This window comes from Alligator sinensis, unplaced genomic scaffold (genome assembly GCF_000455745.1).
Source record: "Alligator sinensis unplaced genomic scaffold, ASM45574v1 scaffold301_1, whole genome shotgun sequence".
Lineage (NCBI taxonomy): Eukaryota > Metazoa > Chordata > Crocodylia > Alligatoridae > Alligator > Alligator sinensis.
In genome coordinates this window covers 793,575-806,188 of record NW_005842035.1, presented here as the reverse complement: position 1 = coordinate 806,188, position 12,614 = coordinate 793,575, and the positions used below count along the sequence as shown (strand labels likewise).

General features: G+C 51.6%; 1 protein-coding gene across 20 annotated transcripts in view; it reads left to right on the top strand.

Moving 5' to 3' along the window:
• LPP (LIM domain containing preferred translocation partner in lipoma) overlaps nucleotides 1–12,614 on the top strand; it is a 432,466-nt gene that overhangs the window by 33,588 nt on the left and 386,264 nt on the right. For 4 of the 20 annotated variants that reach the window (XM_025202681.1, XM_025202693.1, XM_025202676.1 and 1 more), the window contains one exon: nucleotides 1,615–1,976. The exons of 12 other annotated variants lie outside the window; for them this stretch is intronic. The gene's annotated coding sequence lies outside the window, so the exon portion shown is untranslated. Of the gene's footprint in view, nucleotides 1–565; nucleotides 1,977–12,614 lie in introns of those variants that run through there. 4 more of the 20 variants (XM_025202679.1, XM_025202678.1, XM_025202685.1 and 1 more) reach the window with 3 other exon arrangements.

The following is a 12,614-nucleotide window of genomic DNA, read 5'->3' as shown; positions in this document are numbered from 1 at the left end:
GTGGCTCCTAATGCCTGGACTAGATGAGCCAGAGCTAGGGTGGCTCCTAATGCCTGGACTAGATGAGCCAGAGCTAGGGTGGCTCCTAATGCCTGGACTAGATGAGCCAGAGCTAGGGTGGCTCCTAATGCCTGGACTAGATGAGCCAGAGCTAGGGTGGCTCCTAATGCCTGGACTAGATGAGCCAGAGCTAGGGTGGCTCCTAATGCCTGGACTAGATGAGCCAGAGCTAGGGTGGCTCCTAATGCCTGGACTAGATGAGCCAGAGCTAGGGTGGCTCCTAATGCCTGGACTAGATGAGCCAGAGCTAGGGTGGCTCCTAATGCCTGGACTAGATGAGCCAGAGCTAGGGTGGCTCCTAATGCCTGGACTAGATGAGCCAGAGCTAGGGTGGCTCCTAATGCCTGGACTAGATGAGCCAGAGCTAGGGTGGCTCCTAATGCCTGGACTAGATGAGCCAGAGCTAGGGTGGCTCCTAATGCCTGGACTAGATGAGCCAGAGCTAGGGTGGCTCCTAATGCCTGGACTAGATGAGCCAGAGCTAGGGTGGCTCCTAATGCCTGGACTAGATGATGGCTCCTACTGCATGGACTAGATGAGCCAGGGTAGGTTGGCTCCTACTGCATGGACTAGATGAACCAAGGCTGGGATGGCTCCTAATGCATGGACTAGATGAGCCAGGGCTTGGATGGCTCCTAATGCATGGACTAGATGAGCCAGGGCTTGGATGGCTCCTAATGCATGGACTAGATTAGCCAGAGCTAGGGTGGCTCCTAATGATGGATTAGATTAGCCAGAGCTAGGATGGCTCCTTTGGGCCCAGGGTGGGCATCCCCCATACGGGCTGACTGGTGGGCATTTGAGCCTAGGTCTGAGGGCCATGCCTCCTCTGTGAGCACACGCTGGTTTTGGTCACTCCCTCCGTGCTATAGTCTGCAGTTGGGTACATGTGGATGCCTGAGTAGACCGAGGCTCAGGCTCCTTGGTCACCTTGAAGTGCTCCATGACCTCCTGCTAACTGGAATCAAGTGGCAAGGTCAGGCTGGGCTCTGGTGGCACTGGGGGGAGAGGAGGGGGTGCTTCTGGAGTCTCAAGTGTGCGTCCCCAGGGCATAGTGTTGTCTGCTTTCCCAGCTGCATGCGAGGGTTTGCACTTGGAGGGCATTTGGACATCGGAAAGGGCCCCCGGTCTGCCAGGCTTTCCCAGTTGCGTGCTAGGGAAACAGTGCAGGCAGCGGAGGGATTGCACAAAACGGGCCCCCCATCTGCCAGGCGCCGGGGCCCCAGGTCTGAGCTGAGGCCGGCAGCGCAGCCGAAGCCCGCAACCTGCAGCGTCCCCCTGCGCCGCCCGCAGCGAGCGGCTTGCACGTCCCCAGAGGGGCAAGCCCTCCAAGTGCCAAAGCCAGGCAGAGACGGGTGATTTTTCTGACATCCTTTTGAGTCCCGATCTCCATATTTGGAAATGTTTACCCATTGCACTGATCTATTGGAAGGGGAGGGGAGGTGACTCAGGGTTGAGTGGAAGCAGGATTTGAATTCCTGTAGTAAGTTTTTTTTTTTTTTTTTTCCCTTTTTTTTTTTTCCCTTCCCTTCCTTTTTGCCCTTGTTTTGGGAGCTTGTTGTGGTCAGCTTTTCGCTCTCCTGCCGGCCCTGGATCTCGTTCCAAATTCAATCTGCTCGAAGGCAAGGCGTCGGCGAGAGGAGCGCAGCTGAACTCCAGTAAGTACATCACTGCTGCTGGAGCAAGTGGCTCGGGATTTTGTTTGCTCAGCCGGATTGCATCGAAGCGTGGCGTGTGAGTTTTGCTAGGGAGGGGACGAAGCGTGCCGTGTCCCGGGGGCCAGGCTCCCGCGCACGAGTCGAGCAGAAAGGGACCCCGGAAACCATCCTGCAGCGGTGAGGATGAGCCCTGTTGAGCTGTGCATGAAAGCAAACGTCTCCGCCTGTCATTTCTGGAGGCCTAGTGGTAGGCTGGAGGTGAGAAGAGCGTTTAAGCAGGCGTCAGGCAGGCAGCCTGCTCCCTTTGGCTTCCCAGGTTAATACCGTAGGGTAATAAAGCACCGTGGAGCGAAAGAGGTGCATGCAATCGCCCGGTAAGACGCAGCGGAGGTGCAGCGCGTCGCGTGAGCCTAAGGAGCCGTGGGTGTTCCTGGGGCCGTAAAACCCTCAGGTATTTTTACTGCACAAGTTAATATTTAACCATGGCAGTGGAAGGCTGCAGGGGCTCAGCTGATCTGAGCTAGCCGGGATTTGTCCCGTGCACGGCTTTTCCTGTTGTTCTGCATTTCCCCTTTGGTACGAGTTTTCAGTCTGCCTGATGTTGCAGCTGTCTGAGGTGTTTTCCCCCTCCATCTCCCTTTCCTGAAAGGAAACTATGGTTCATCCAGAGAGTCAGCACTTACTGAAAAAAAGAAAAAAAAAAAGAAAAGCATTTTCCTTCCTGCTTTATTCGTGGCAGCTAAAAGCATGGCCAGGATTTGAGATGGGGAGTCTGCCATTCTGCCATCCTGGTGTCACTTGTCACAGAGCAAGGAGCAATGGGTTCAAGCTGCAGCAAGGGAAGTTGAGGTTAGATAGTAGGAACAACTTTCTGACTAGGACAGTGGTGAAGCGCTGGCACGGGTTACCCGGAGAGGTGGTGGTGTCTCCATCCTTGGAGGGTTTGAAGACCCGGGTAGACATAGCCGTGGCTGGGATGATGGAGTTGGGGCTGGTCCTGCTTGGAGCAGGGGAAGGACTAGATGCCCTTCCACCCTCCTTTTTTATGATTCTCGAGTCTGTAGCATGCTTTTTCTTTGGGGGATTTCTTGTCATCCTGGCTTCGGGTCCTGTGCTTTGTGTAGAGAGACGCATCCTTAATCCATCCAGTTTGCAAGGGCTGTGAATACGGGGTAGCTCCTATGACCGGTCCCCGTCACCATCGCCCACCACCTCTTTCCAACGAGCAGATCGCCAGGTAGATTCGAGCCTGCTCCCATTGGCCTTTCCTGCTTTTAAAAGGTAGCGTTGATATGATCGGGGCCGTGCTGCGCTGGTTGCTGTCCCAACGCAGCAAGAGAGAGCCCCCATCCCGGTGCATTTGCAGTCTAAACAAATGAGTCATGCACCGGGAACACGCAGGGAAATCGTGACTTGGCCTGAGGTCACCAAGAGACGCGGCGGCGGTTCTGGGAATTTACCTTGCTCTGGAGTCGCAGCCCAGCGCCTCTATCTAAAGCCAGGCTTCCTCTGCTGCTTGTGCTTCTTGGAAACACGCCATCCCCCAGCGAGACCACGTGTCCTCCGTGTTACTGGAGCCCGGTGGCTTGGCTGCCCTGACTCCCCGTGCAAAGTGTGGCGTCCTTTCATGCCACAGAGCTGCTGGCATCCGGTCCTTCTGGATTTTGGAGGAGCCCTGTCGTCTGCCGTGCGTTCTCATAGTGGTGCAGGGAGCTCACCTGCCCGCCCTTGCCTTGCACCCCGGTTGGAAATATCGTGGCGACCTCACATAGGGACGGTTTCAGAAGTCCCCCCTCGTTTGAAACACAGCCCTGATGCTTTTGGGGGGGAAACACGCACAATTTGGCGTTAAAAATGGTGACGTTTTGCTCCTCCTTTCTGCAGCATACTAGGCAGAAGACGGAGTCGCTTTGCACCTTGTACACTAACTAACTCAGAGATGGATAGCATAAGATGTTGCCATCAGAGGGTTTATTTCATCAGATGTTGGGGCCTATTAGGCTTTATAGCCCCGGGTCTCAAGGCATTTCCATCCTTGCGTGTCTCTTTTCTGTTTCATGCATGGTTTCCTTGAATTGCCAGTGATTCCCAAGACGGGTCCTGAGAGAGAATAGTTGAAAGGCATTTCATTGGGAAGGCCAAGCACTTCACTTCTGATTCACCATGGTATGCAAATTCGTATCCACTGTCCCACCTCACCGTGGATGTTTCCTGCATCTCACCGCCACGGAGGATGCTCATCGAGAGAGCCCAGCTGGGAGCCAAAGAGTCAATAGACCCAGGAGGTGAAAGTCCTCCCCTGCCTCCCAGCCAGTCTCTCCCAGTCAAGGCTGGGTCATGCGGAGCTGGGCAGGGTTGGGAGCAAGTGTGTGCTGCCCCAGTTGTTCTTGCTGGATGGGTGACTGCAGAGGACTGCATCCCAGAGCTGGCGGTCCAGCCTGCCTGGTAGAAGTGAGCAGATCCTGCGCTCACTGGTGCTAAGCAGGGTCTCACGGTGGATGCCCTAGTGAGGATCATCTTGAGCTCTGTGCATACAGCCATAAGGGAAAGCCTTGTGGGATGGGAGAACGGGGAAAGGATGATCCTACCTGGGTTCAGCCGTCATCTACCGTATGCCTTGCTAAGGACTCCCATAATCTGTGAGGCATGGTGCTGGCCTAGCAAAGCAGCTTGCTTTTTATATATCATTAAATGCATAAAAGCCTGAGCATGTGTTCACTGCAAGGGATTTGCTTAGTTCAGTGATTCTTAACCGCGGTGCTGTTGCACCTCGGGGTGCCACACATTATTAGCACTGTTACGTGTGCAAACACCTCCGCGCGGTTCACAAGATGCACCCAGAGATCTCAAATAGCAATCCAGAGTGTCACAAACAGTTCTGCCTTGTGATCTCTCCGGGCTTTTTGCAAGAGAAGAATTGCTCTGTTTTTTTCTGTTGGCAAGAAACGAGTGAAAGCTTGACGGCTGGCATTTTTCCAGGGGGGCCTTGCATCTAGAAGGGTTGAGATCCATTTGCTGATCTACCCACTGATCCACTTGAGATCCACTGGCTTATTTCTCCCACTGCAGGCTCTGCCCCTTCCCCAGTAGCTGGGTGGGTTGCTAACTCCAGCATTTGGCTCTATGTGTTTGCTGAAAATACACTTAGCGGTGCCAGCTTTGATACCTTGATATGAGTTTCTCAGACCCCGTGATGATGGATGTGGCACGGTACCAAATGGGGGGCAGTAGCCTTGCACAGCTAATTATTGCCTCTTTCTAATGTTATTTTGCACTCTCTAAGGATTTCAGAGCCCTTCACGAAGGGCTGAACCTGGGAGCCAGGAAAGGTCTTCTCATTCTGGAAAGGTATTCTCAGTTTCTACACCCATTTCTATGGGTGTAGAAACTGAGGCACAGGTTGGCTAAGTTGCCTTGCCATGATGGCATAGGAAGTCTGAAAATAAAATGCAGGTCTCCTAGCTCCCACAAGGCCTTTCTTCTACTAATGTCAAACCACAATGTGCTGCCCGCTGTTCTGTAACTGTCTTAAACTGGCTGAAAAGAGCTGGTAGGCATAAATGATTGTTCTTCTTGTGAGTAACATCGTGCCCTTTGAGCACCAGAAATTGCGCTGAGCTAAACTGAAACCCGTGGGCACATCTACACATGCGTTAACACACTTCAGTTAATGCACATTAAATCTAGTACCTCTGTTGTGAGGTACTAGGAGAATGTGCATTAGCGTCTCTTAATGCACATTAACTAAAGAGCACCATTTTTTTTAGTGTTGCTTTAATGCACATTAGCCTATTTGAAGGTGCATTAACTAATAAGCATGGGGTTTTTTTTTTTGAGTGATACTTTAATGTGCATTAAAATAGGCTAATGTGCATGTATAGACATGCCCCATGTGTATTTAATACCATTGATTCCTGTTGATGCTCTTTGACATGACCCGGGCAACTTGCTATGGACAGAAGCACCAGATGGAGCTTCACTTTGTTTGATCAGCTCTTTTCCATAACACGGGAGCCGCGTGCCGTTGTGGAAGAAACGTGTTGGTGTATGGTCTTCTGTGGCAGCTGGTAGCAACAGCAGGGGAGTTTCCTGCCTCTTTGCATCTCTCTACCGGGGGTCAATTCTTAGGTCACATTTGCATCCTAGGACCCAGGGGCTTGCAACAGGGATGACGTTTTTGCAAGAGAAGCAGCCTGCATGCTGTTTGTGACCGCCACGTTCAAGGACTGGTCCAACCGGCATAAATACAATTTAAAGTAAAACATCAGAATATTATCCAGACTCAGTCTCACCGATTTCTCTGTAGTGGGAAACTAATCTGTTCGACCCCAAACTCTGATACTGGACTATTGAGAGGTGATCATATTTCCAAAGATCAGTGGGGTTTTTGGAGACGCTAGTTTTCTGTATTAAGGAAAGAAACCGATTCTTGAGCTTTGTTTGCTGGGCATTTTCAGGCCTCTATTATGCAGCTATGACAAAGACTTGTTCCAGCTGAGCCCTCCGCTATGACAGCTGCTTCCCTCTTATACAGCTTCATTCTTCAGATAAATCTCTCTTCATCAGCGTAGACAGTATTTTTTCCTTTTTTTTTTTCTTTAAAAAAAAAAAAAAAGTCATTATAATCTTTTGAAACTGGGGAAAAAAAAAGATGGGGAGAGGGAATAAATGGATGTTAAGAAGTAGAAAACAATCAATTAAATAGTACATAGCATGTAATTTTCCTTGGAAACTTACCATGAAATTGAAGAGCACTTTAACAACTAGTAATTTAAACTGCATTTGAACTCTGCTAATGGGTTGTTTGCATGGGAACTTCAATCATTTCACAGTGGGCCGTTGTCTTTGGTACCCCTCTATTTGCCTAGAAAAAAAATCTTACTGCAAGGACGAGCTTGTAGCCAACTGGCTGGGCCATCCTTGAGCAAACGGTGGTTTGGTGGAGAATTTGTGGAGGCTTTGGCCGGACAAGGAGGAATCCCTTGGTCTAGGGGTTAGGTATCCAGGTTGTAGCCGTACTGCTGTAGAGGCAAAAGTAATCAGGACTCGTGGTAGAAGTGATCTCTTTTATTAAACCAATTAGATTTTTGCAAAAAAAAAAAAAAAATAATTGTTTAATTGCAAAAATTTTTTTTTTGTTGCAAAAATCTAGCTGGTTTAATAAAAGAGATCACTTCTACCACGAGTCCTGATTGCTTTGGTGTAGGGGTTGACTCTTTCCATCATCGGTCAGGAAATAGGTACAGTTGTGATACTGTCCATCTTGGGATCCCAACGAATAAAATCTTGTCATGCTCCTGAGATATTGGGAAGCGTGATCAACCCCAGTGTGCACGTGGTAGATGCACGCTGTGGACAAATGAGCTCATTACAGTGAATGACCAAGGGATGGGGACTTAGTGCATGGTGACTGCCCATGTGTCCACTCTTACCCCAGGTTAAGTAGAAGATATACAAGGGGCCAGTTTAACCCCGTTTCACCGAAACTAGCCCCCATTTAGTTTCTACTTGCCATGGGGCAAGAGCAAGCGCCCGCATATGGTTACTGAAGTGTAGCTCACGTGCAATAATTCCCCAATCCCTTTTTTAATTCACAGTCCTGTGTTCGTCTGTACTCGCCGAGCAATTTACCCAGGGGCATGCATCTGGGAATGCCACCCACGTTTCTTGACTCCTAATCCCGAGGTTTGGCACTTTTGTAGCCCTTTCAGGGCTTTTAGAAGTGTTTTTTTGACAGCAGATTCATTTTGTTAAAAGCAACAGCAAGAAGCAGGCTCCCTCTCCATCTAACCCAGGTCACTTCCAGGTACTGCAAACACTGTCCTGGTGACGTGGCCTGGAAATGAAGCACATAAAAACACTAGTTCTTTTATTTTTTTATTTTTATTTTTTGAGGATGGTAATCCCAGAGCCCTGCCACTCGAAGGACCTGCCTTCATGCGCTCTGCACATTGCTGTCCACCTCTCGGCTCTGTGACTGTGCCTGATACGGCTGCACGAAAGCCACAGGTGAATAGCTAGCAGCTGCTTTTGCAGGGCTGTGCAAATACACTGCAAGGAGACTTCATCACGGGGTGTCTGGGGCATTCGGTGTGTGTATATGGGTGCCGTGCTCAGTAAGGGAGGACGTGAATTCACAGCTCACCAGGCATTTGCTCGTGTGAACCCTCAGTGGATGCTCAGAGTGCCTTTGTGCAAGGTGCCTCGCTCCATCCTGCCTCGGCTGCGTCTCTAGCTCCGGCTGGCGGACGCATTACACAGCAGTGCAGCCACCGGCTCCTCCCTGTGGACGGGGACCGGTGTGATGTGAAAACTTCTGTACAGATCTCCCCAGCCTTTTTTTTTGACCACTGGCACTTCAGTCTCCCTGCACCTGCATTGCTTGGACATCATGAGGAGAGCTGGTAGAAATTGGATGCAGAACAGCAGACCATCGGGGTTATAAAACAGGGTTGGGAGGCCAGGACAAGGTTGTGGAGGGGATCGGGTGCCAGAAAGGGGAGTCCTAACTCTCCCGTCAGGGTGTGTGATGGGTGGAGTTGTGTTTGCAGTCCCTACCTTGCAATGCAGAGTGGAGAGTGTTTGGTTTTTCCATCGTTCCAGCCTTTGCTGGTTGCTACATGGGGCTGAAAAGGATTTTTTTGAACTCTGGGGGTTTCTCACCTTGCCTTGTAGCCCTCTTTGTTGGATTGCTCAAATGTATTTTAACAGACTACCCCCTGTGCATGCAATGCAGGACATTGGCAGTGCCCTCGTCCCTCTGCTTTACTTCTGCCGAGTCAGGATGTTCGTGGTGTTTCGGGTCATTGCACCAGGTAGTTGCACAGCGGGGTTGTTTGTGCCACTTGGTTTGCCATAAGCTAGATAGACACTCGTCTAGGGTGGTTCGGACATGGGTGAGGCTGCTTTGAGCAGGGGGCTGGACTAGCAGTGACCTCCTGAGGGCCTTGCTAGCCCAACTGTCCTGCGATGCTAGCTGGTGACAGGTAACAGTGATAAGGGCACTTGTAGAAAGAGCAGAGGGTATTTTTCTTGCAAGGCATTCCTTTGTTTCCTGGTTGACCGCTCTGTCGACCACTTCTAGCTCCTGGCTAATCAGCTTGTCTGTAATCACCGCGTCCCCTCCTCGGAGCAAGGATGACAATAAGTGCCTTCGGTGTCCCTGGAAGTTGTGAACCCGCATTTCCTTGTTTTTCAAAGCGTTTGCTGAGGGTTTAGATGAGGGCCCTTGTCATGCAAGAGAGCAACGCCTGCCATCCACGCTGTAACTGGAAGGCCGTGTTGTTCCTGGAGTCATTTGGGAAAGCTCTCTCTCAGATGTCGAAAGCTGAAGAGGCCTCAATATGGCTGAGACACGATGCATGCGATTTGGAGGCGATGCAGAAGGTTATTTCAAGTGGAAGGAGTGGGAGGGCGAATGAGCCAGCTATAGCTGGGGGGGATAGATCTGAGCCAGCCGCCTGTGTACCAAGCTATGGGTCTGCACAAGGCAAGAGATCTGGGAGCTGCAAGAGTTAATGCAACTCAGAGGCCCGAGGTTCAGTTCAGATAAGGAGCCAGCAGCTGATTATGCGCCGACTGTCTGGTGAGGATCTTGCCCTTATTAGCCTATTGACCGAGTGTCTCACATTGCTGACTGTCAAGAAGCCCTAATCCTGCTGGACAGCTTTTTCATAATGCTGAGACGGTGCCAACATGGCCAGCCTGGTACTTCAATCAGCTCTGCACAGACCCGGGCACGGTGTTTTTACTGCTTCACATTTCAAGCCTGGGGTTTTTCTCCTGGGGTCATTCAACTTCATGGCTTGCAACGCAGTTGTTCATTACCTTAACCTGTCTCTTCTCGCCCCAGGGAAATCCTTTCATTTTAATGCACGCCAAAATGCACAGGGCGGGTGTGCTTGTGGCATTCGAGTCTGAAGGCAAGGTCCAGGCGGGGTGCAACTCTGCATAGAGTTGGAGGGAGCTCCCTTACCTCCAGCAGTCAAGGATGTAGCTGTACGGACTTGCTGCTTCAGGCTGTCCAAGTGGAAACAGGCCCTGTTTGAAATTCAGAGGCGCAAGCCCCGCTCCCCCAAGCTTGTGTCTGTCTTCAGAGCTGAGGTTGGGGGTGAGCTGTATCGGTAAAGCCCTTGAGGTTTGTCCACCTCCCCGCCTCGGCCCTTTGTGAAGAATACTGATAAATTTAAGTAATGGCCTTGCAAAAAAGGGAGATAAGAGATAAGGAGCAAAAGTCCTGTGGGCAGCTGGCTGTAGATTAGCAGCGCTGTAGAGAGAAAGCAAACATCGAGTGAGTCGGAGCATGCGGAGCTATCTTGGAATGCAGCTATTACTAATTTATCACTTACACAGCCCCGTAAGTGTATATGGCCCTCAACAAACAGAGGAAGATGATCCCTGTCCTGGATAGCTTGCAGTCCGAGCTAGACAGGGCATGCATGTCAGGACCAGGTAAGGCAGCCCGGGGGGGTGAGGGGTTGCTGGAGAGGCAAGCAAGATAAGGCAAGATTCCTGGAAGAAAGGCTTTGGAGGTGGGATTTTTAGGGGGGCAGCGCCAGGCATAGGAGCGGATGGATTGGGGATTGCCGGGAAGGAGAGGAGAGGTGCTGGAGGGAAAGAAGAGTGAGAGGAAAGCTAGAAGGGAGATGGAGGAAAGGAGAAAAATAATGCAGGGTAGGATTATGCAGGGCATTGAAGGCTGAGATTCATAGATGCGAGGGGCTGGAAGGGACCTCGCGATCGTCGGGTCCAGCCCCCTGCACTTGGGCAGGAAAGACCGCCGGTGTAGATGATCTAGGTTGTTCTTGGCTGTGGGTTAAACTGGTTGCAGTTCATTCACTGGGATGAATCCTCACCCGGGACCAGAGGTTGCTTTGGAGTTGGGGCTTGGACCTGGCTGACTTTGGTCAGGTGTTTTCGATGAGGGACACTCCTTGCTTGCTCCTCCTGCTAGGAGTTTAAAAGACACAGAAATACATTGCTTGCCTCCACTTCACGCTCATTTTGTCCTCAGGCGTTTCAACAGAGGATTTGACTTCTGCAGCTCAGCCAGCCCGGGGAGCTGGCCTCTTTGCTCTGCTGGCCTCCGTCCGTCCCCGAGCCATTGAAAGGGCTAGTTTGTAGGACAGGAGTCGGGGTACGGAAGATATCAGGGTGTCCCCCAGTGATACTGGGTTGGTACCGTGCTGCGGCACATCCACGCTACAGCAGAAGACAAGTCAGGTTTGCAAACGCATGCAAGTGGAGGGTCGTGGGGGCCGAGCTGGAGAAGAGTCATCGAACCATCTGCTTCCTGCTGCGTACAGTGCTCTGCGTGCCACGTTCCCGTGGTGTGCAATGCCTCCTAATCAAACCATAGGCCTTCTGCCAGGCCCCAGGTCTGATAGGTCTCAGCAATCAAGGTCTTGACCTACCTTTTTGGCCTCTTTTAATCCCTCTGCTTTTATGGAAGAGTCGCACCCCTTTTTAAATGACCCCTCTCTTTTTTTCTTTCGCGTCTTTGCCCTTCCAAGACCTGTAGACATTTATCTTGGATGGGGACTCTGGTCTCCATGAACAGCACTGTGCAAGGCCTCCTTCTTCCCTTGGCAGTCGCTTCCCCAATACCCTTATAGTCCTTTTGGTAGATGTTTAATAGGCCCCGTCCCATCTGTCTGCTTCTTGTCAGTGCTGGGACTCCTGAACCGAGCCGTTCATCTCTCCCTCCCCTTGCCCCCGCTCACCCTCCGTATTCAGAGACTTATCGCCAGCAAGTGCAAAGGGGCTGAAGGATGAAGTCTGCCTCTCGTGGCCCTCACTCCAGCCGCCACGCAGCATGCCACTCGAGGAGAAGAAAACCCGAGCTCCCATCCTCTTAAATTGCCGGTTATCTCACCTCCTTTGTTACAGCCCGTAATTGAGGGTGGCACAAATAGAAGAGGGGCCAAGCTGGTTTAAAAACGAGTCGGTCCGCAAATAGATCGATGCAATCCATTACGCCCTCAGCGTGCCGGAAGCTGGAGACGGCCTTTTCTTTCTCTTTGTTTCCTCCGCTTTTGCTGCAAGCTCGGCTGGCCTGGGACGTGCAGCTGGCCCAGCAAAAGGATGCTCCGGGTTTTGGCGCTATGGGGCATCTGAGCGGTGGCAGGAGAGAGAGGACGTGGTGAAGCGGCCCGCACGTTGCTAGCTCGGGTCTACACCCGGAGCGTGGCGTGCAGCCAGTCAACGTGTCGATTGTGGCCCTTCTTTCGGGAAGGAGGCCAAATGCAATGGGGGAAGCCGGTAGAAAGCACCCGGGTAGCTCAGCTACCCGTATAAGATGTACCGCTGTTAACTAACATAGGATGGCAGTGGGGAACGCCACCTGCCTTATTAACTAACATAGGATGGCAGTGGGGAACGCCCCCTGCCTGCTTCAGGTGTGTCACCTTCCCTGCTGATTGTGCTGAGATGACCGTATTTCGGCTGTCTACGTAGCCCAGCGCAGGCCTGCAGAGTCCCCTAAGCTAGCTCAGGTCCTGGAAGCCATGTACATGTATGAACGTGCTGGTGTATCTCAACTAATATACTGCGTCTCAGCCGGGCCAGTTAGCCCGGGTGGAGGGCTAATGTGCTCACGTGGCTGTACTTTACACGGCCTAATCGAAGAGCCCGTGCACAGCTTTGCCTTTGGCTGTGTAGATGTAGCCGTAGGTACTTCCACGGCTTTGCTTCCCGTAGGAGCTGTGCTTATCTGGGCCTTGCTCCTGGGAGATCAGTTAGTATACTCTATGCTCATGTCTTTGAGGACTGGAGGTGCAGAAGGACTAAGTGACGTGGCAAAGGCCACAGAAGAGGACTGTGGCAGAGAAAGCCCTTGTCCCTGCCTCTTGCCTAGACCAATCCCTAACCCCTTCATTCCCATTTTTAAATGCTCAC